Below are 5604 nucleotides of genomic sequence, written 5' to 3'. Positions count from 1 at the left end.
ACACACAAAAAGGTTTGTCTTCAAACCACTCACACATGACCAGAGGCGAGGGTTTCTGAGCCAGAGGAGTAGAGAACTTGCAGGGGCTACCCCAGTCTTTTGATGATTCTTTAGGCAGAAGGATGGAGCAATTCTTAAATAAGAAGCAATGGAAAAATTAGACTCTATTTATGAAAATGCCATCTAGAGAAAAGTTTTCAGGTCTGTGCTGTGCCTTTCGTAAGATGTGAAGCCCACCTAGGCGGGAAGTCTCCAGAGCACTGGAGGTTTTCCAGCTTTCCTCCGAGGGGAATGGTGGCAATGGCTGTGGGGGAGTTAGCACCTCTCAGGAGTCCCACTCCACGTGCCAGCACGCTGTAGGGAACCATGGTAATTCAGCGCACTGAATATAAGCCTGGGGTTCACATCCCTCTCTGCCATTTAACCAGTTAAGGAATCTTGGAGAATTGACTTGAGCTTTCTGAGCCTCAGACTCCTCATCTGTAACAAAGGATGTATCAGGCAGTTCTTACTGAACAACAAACTACCCGAAAACAGGGTGGCTTATGATAAGAAGCATTTAGTACTTCCTGTGATTCTCTAGGCTGGCTGGGTGTTCTTCAGGTCTGGGCTGCCTCAGCTGTGGCTGGATGGGCTAGGATGGCCTCACTCCTATGTTTGTGGTCCCAGCTGGGGTCATGCCCCATGTGGTGTCTCATCCTCCAGGAGGCTAGCTTGTGCTTGTTCACATAGCAGTGAAATGGTTCAAAGCAGCAAGAGAAGGCAAGTCTGATACACAGGCACTTTTCAAGCCCCTGCTTGCATTGTGTTTGCTAATGCAAACACACTGGCCCAAGCAAGAAGACAGCCAATGCCAGGTTCAAAGGATGGAGAAACAGACTCCACCTCAAAATACTGTGGCTTTTTGGGGTTTTTTTTTTGCAAACTACCACAAAGGTTAACAACAAATCCTACCTCAGTGGGTTACTGTGAGGCTCGTATGAGATAATGCATAGAAACAAAGCTCTTGGCATGGTCCTGGCACATAGTAGGCCTTCCAGGAATGTGAGTTTCCTTTCCTCCTCCATCTCCTTGATTAAGAACACATCTTTATGAAAGACACGATGGATCTGTTGACTCTAATTCCATTCTCTTTCAGAGCACGTGGAAATTGAAGCCATGTGGAACTTAACAAGAGATCAAATAGTGCCTTAAATGTCCCAGGGCAGCAGCCCTGTCCCCAGAGCCTGGGGCGGCCCCTGTGATGGGGCCTGCCCTGCCTGGTGCTCTGGGCCCCTCTTCTCCCAGCCTGCTGCAGGTCGGTCTTTTTTTTTTTTTTTTTTTTTGTGGTATGCGGGCCTCTCACTGTTGTGGCCTCCCCCGTTGCGGAGCACAGGCTCCGGATGCGCAGGCTCCGGATGCGCAGGCCCAGCGGCCATGGCTCACGGGCCCAGCCGCTCCGCGGCATATGGGATCCTCCCAGACCGGGGCACGAACCCGTATCCCCTGCATCGGCAGGCGGACTCTCAACCACTGCGCCACCAGGGAGGCCCACGGTCGGTCTTTTTTTCATTACAGATTGCTCATAAGCACACACATCCCCAGATACCCGCATAAAAGCTGGTACTAAAGTTGTGTAATGGTGGCGTGAGCCACGTTACGATTAGGGCAGCAGTAAGCTGTTCCCCAGAGCTTGGCGCTCTGGTAGGAAAAGCCCTGGGAACCTGCACACACTCCCCAATACAATCTGACCTCCCCCCACCCCGCCTGTAAGTCTGGAGAGAGGAAGATACTGGGCTATGCAATCTGATGGTGAGTTGGTTATCAAGGGAATAAGAATTAGTGGGGTTGGGCTTCCCTGGTGGCGCAGTGGTTGAGAATCCACCTGCCAATGCAGGGGACACGGGTTCATGCCCCGGTCTGGGAAGATCCCACATGCCGCAGAGCGGCTGGGCCCGTGAGCCATGGCCGCTGAGCCTGCGCATCCGGAGCCTGTGCTCCGCGACGGGAGAGGCCACAACAGTGAGAGGCCCGTATAATGCAAAAAAAAAAAAAAAAAGAATTAGTGGGGGACAGAGATCTCTGGGGAGAGAAACCCTGGAGACAGAAAAGAAGCATTTGAGATCTTCAAAGGACTCTGCTGACGAGTTTTTTTCTGAGGCACCACGGTACTTGGCACCTGTCAGGGAATGCTATGGCCTGTGTTTGGATGACACTTCACAGGGTCCTAGGCTTCTTGCTCTTGCTGGGTCCTGTCAACAACCTAGTGAGCTTGGCAGGAACATTAGCCCCATTTCACAGATGTGGACACTTAGGTTTCAGAACCCAGGCTTCTCATTCATTTCCCAGGAATGCTCTTCCCTCTGCATCTGGTGACCCCTCCTGCGTCTTGATCTTGAACCAGCTGTATTCACTGATGACAATAGTGCTGATGGAACATTAATTACCGACCTCTCTAATATGCAGGTGTTAACAAGTATGTGTGTGCTGTGTGTATACATTGGATGATAAATCATCCTTGGCCTCTTGCTGTAGTAACATCCAGAGTTCTTACGATGGCTGATGTAAATCTCATGATTAATACTGGGCTTAATGGAAAGGAAAAGCTACAAAAATCCAAGCCTGGAGGGTAAAAGGATTTGCAAGCTAGGAAATGGGCCACTGCTCCTTAGAACACTGGCCAGAACCAGAATGGAAGAGAAGGCAAGGCTTTGGAAGGCCATGGTAATAATAATGATGTTGAACATTTATTAAAACTTTTCTGTGTGCCAGAAACTGTGCTGAAGATGGACATGGATCGCATGATTACCAGCCCCCCGTTACGCATTGCCACCATGGTTACTGCTCCCCCATGTCTGCTTCTCTTCTCCTAGGCACCAGCTTGATTATGCTTCCCCATACCCTTGCTGGAGACAGGGCCATGTGACTAGTTTTGACCAGTGATTGGTGAGGGGAAGTGACGTGCATCACTTCTGGGTTGAAGCATTTAAAAGTCTCTGCGAGGCCCTCCAGAGTCCCATTCGAATCGTGGAAGCATGTGGTAGACAGCAGTGGCACATGGTTGAAATAGCCTGGATTGTTGAGCTTCCACATAGTGGGGCAAGTGCCTTGGGAGGTCTCTGGAGCCATCGCCAACTTTGCTTGCCTAAAAAGTAAGCCTTTGTTGTTTTAGTCCATTGAAATGTTGGGGTTGTTTGCTACTGCAAAACAAGCTAGTGTATTCTGCCTAGTGGACACCCTCATCTTACAGGTGAGGAAACGGGCTCTGAGTAGGCAGGAACTCGCCCAGGACACACCAGTCCAAAGTGAGAACATCAGAGTTTGAACCTGATACGGCTCCAGAGCCCAAGCTCTAAACCGCCATGATGTAATTACATACGCAGAAGTCATGGCCAATGGAAAATCATGGAAGGACTTTTCAAGCTGGATGCCCTGATGACAGCAAAGTCTGTGGGAGCCTGACCTGGCTTATGGAGGGTGAGCTGGAGTAGGAAGATGGAGCACATGTCCACAGCCCATCAGGTCACCTGAGGTTTGTGCTTCTGCAACTTGTGCTGCACAGAAGGGAAGCCTTGTCGCCTGCTCTGCCTGTTATTGTTGGCATGATATTTGCATGTCTCTGAGGAGAGGACAGCAAGACTGCTTCACCTCGAGGCAGGGAAGAGCAGGATGGAAGGGGCAGCTGGTGTGGAGGTGTGGGCGGTGCTACCAGAGAGGGAGCAGAGAAATTCTCTACCTCCTCCCGGGTCAGCACAGTCTGTGGCCCTGGCAGCTTACTCCATGTACTCTTACCCCTCTGGGGCCTTACCTTACAAAGAATGCCACATTCCCAGGGATGGGGCTCGCCATTCTAAGGAGCTTTTACTGTCTAGTTGAGCCAGACTGTTGGGGTATTGGTTTATGGCAGTGTTTCTAAAGCTTACTGAACATAGATCACCAGGAGACACAGATCATACCCTGTCTCCCTTCCCTCCAAGATTCTGGTGCAGTCCGTTTGCTGTGGGGCTGTGGGCTTTATGTGCTTAGCAGAGCCCTCCAGGGGGCTCCTACCTTCTGGCAGGGTTTGGAAACAGTGACTCATGCAGTGCCTGGTCAATCCAGCTGAGCTGTTTGGGGAGTGAGGTTGTGGGTTACTTTGGCGTCCTGCACAGAGCATGGAGCCCTTGTCCCCAAACTCCCCTTCAGCCAGAGCAGTTTTTTTGTCTATTTTATTTCTTTGCATTTTGAAAATAAATTTTAGTTTGAAAAAAAGAGTTATCCATTTGTTTTTGTTTTTCAAGATGAAAAGCACTGGTTTACTACATACCTCAAAATTCCCTGTGAGAAATTGCTTTGAAGTCTCACTCCCGAGAATATCTGTGATTCTTCTGAGTAGTGGTTTGTTTTTTCACCTCAGTGACACCGTACTTCTTGTAACTGACAGTATTATCCTCGTTGCTCTGCATCTGGGAAGCCCAGACCCAAATTTACAGTTCTCCTTAGCAAAGATTTTGTGTAGCAACCAGGATTCATCTTATTTTTTCTACCCTTGTTTCTTAGTCATTTGCTATAATATCCTCCTCCTCCTCCTCCTCTCTCTCTCTCTCTTTTTTAAATTTGTGTACACTCCTGTAAGCATTCCACAAATCTTACTTGGAATTATAAATATAATTCTAGGGAAATAATTTCACAGAATCATTGGCTCAGGGTTTCAGCTTGTAGGAACTACAGGAGCTCAGAGAGAGGAAAGTCCAGCTTCCTTAAGTGATCCTGAGGTACAGAGAGGGGAAGTGATGCTTCTGGGGTCATGGGAGAAGGAGAGGCAAGTTGAAAGGGAACCCAGTCATCCCAGTGCTGGGCAAGTTCTAGGACACTGTCCTGTGGGTAGGGCCATGTGGGTGGTGGAGACCCCCTCCAGCGTGACAGTCCCCTGTTGCCCAGAAACAGCTTTCTGAGTACCTGAGACATTCCATAGCAGGGAGCCCCTTAATTTTTCAGGGTCCATGAAGGCGCTACTATCCCTGGGAAGGAAGCAAGCCTCAGCTGTCTCAGCCAGTTGCAGGCGAATCTCCAGAGGGGATGGGGAGAACATTCCTGGGGAAATGAGTGAGCCAGTCCGCCCAGCGCCTGAGGGATAGAGCTGGCAGGGCTGCTTTGTGTGCCCTTGAGAACGATTGTGCCTGCTTGGTTTGAAGCTTCTGCCCCGTCCCCTTAGAGGCAGAGAGAGGGAGCGGAACTCAGAGGCAGTGAGCCCTCCCAGTGAGAGTCCCAGGTCATGTTACCTCTCTGGCCTCTTGGCTCAAGGGTGCCATGGTTGTGGAGACGCAAGCCTTGTGGCCTCAGCGTCCCTGGTGGGACCCAGCCATGCCTGGCCTTTCATGAGACACATGTGTGGGTGCGTGCATCTGAGTGGTAGTGTGAGGCCTGGTGGGCATGCGGAGGCCCGCCAACGTCTATTACATGGAGAAACATCTGTTTTCTGCAGAACATCCACAGTATCAGATGTTTTACTGCAAGGAACCCATTTTTTTAATAAAACAAAAATGAGACATGGAAATCAAGGTAACCGCATTTTAAATGTTTATGGAAGATAAAGGTTTAACCACAAGTCTTTCATCAAATGGAGGACAGTAGAGAAAAGTCGAG

The sequence above is a fragment of the Mesoplodon densirostris genome, chromosome 14 (assembly GCF_025265405.1).
Source record: "Mesoplodon densirostris isolate mMesDen1 chromosome 14, mMesDen1 primary haplotype, whole genome shotgun sequence".
Classification (NCBI taxonomy): Eukaryota; Metazoa; Chordata; class Mammalia; order Artiodactyla; family Ziphiidae; genus Mesoplodon; species Mesoplodon densirostris.
This window is presented reverse-complemented; position numbering follows the sequence as displayed.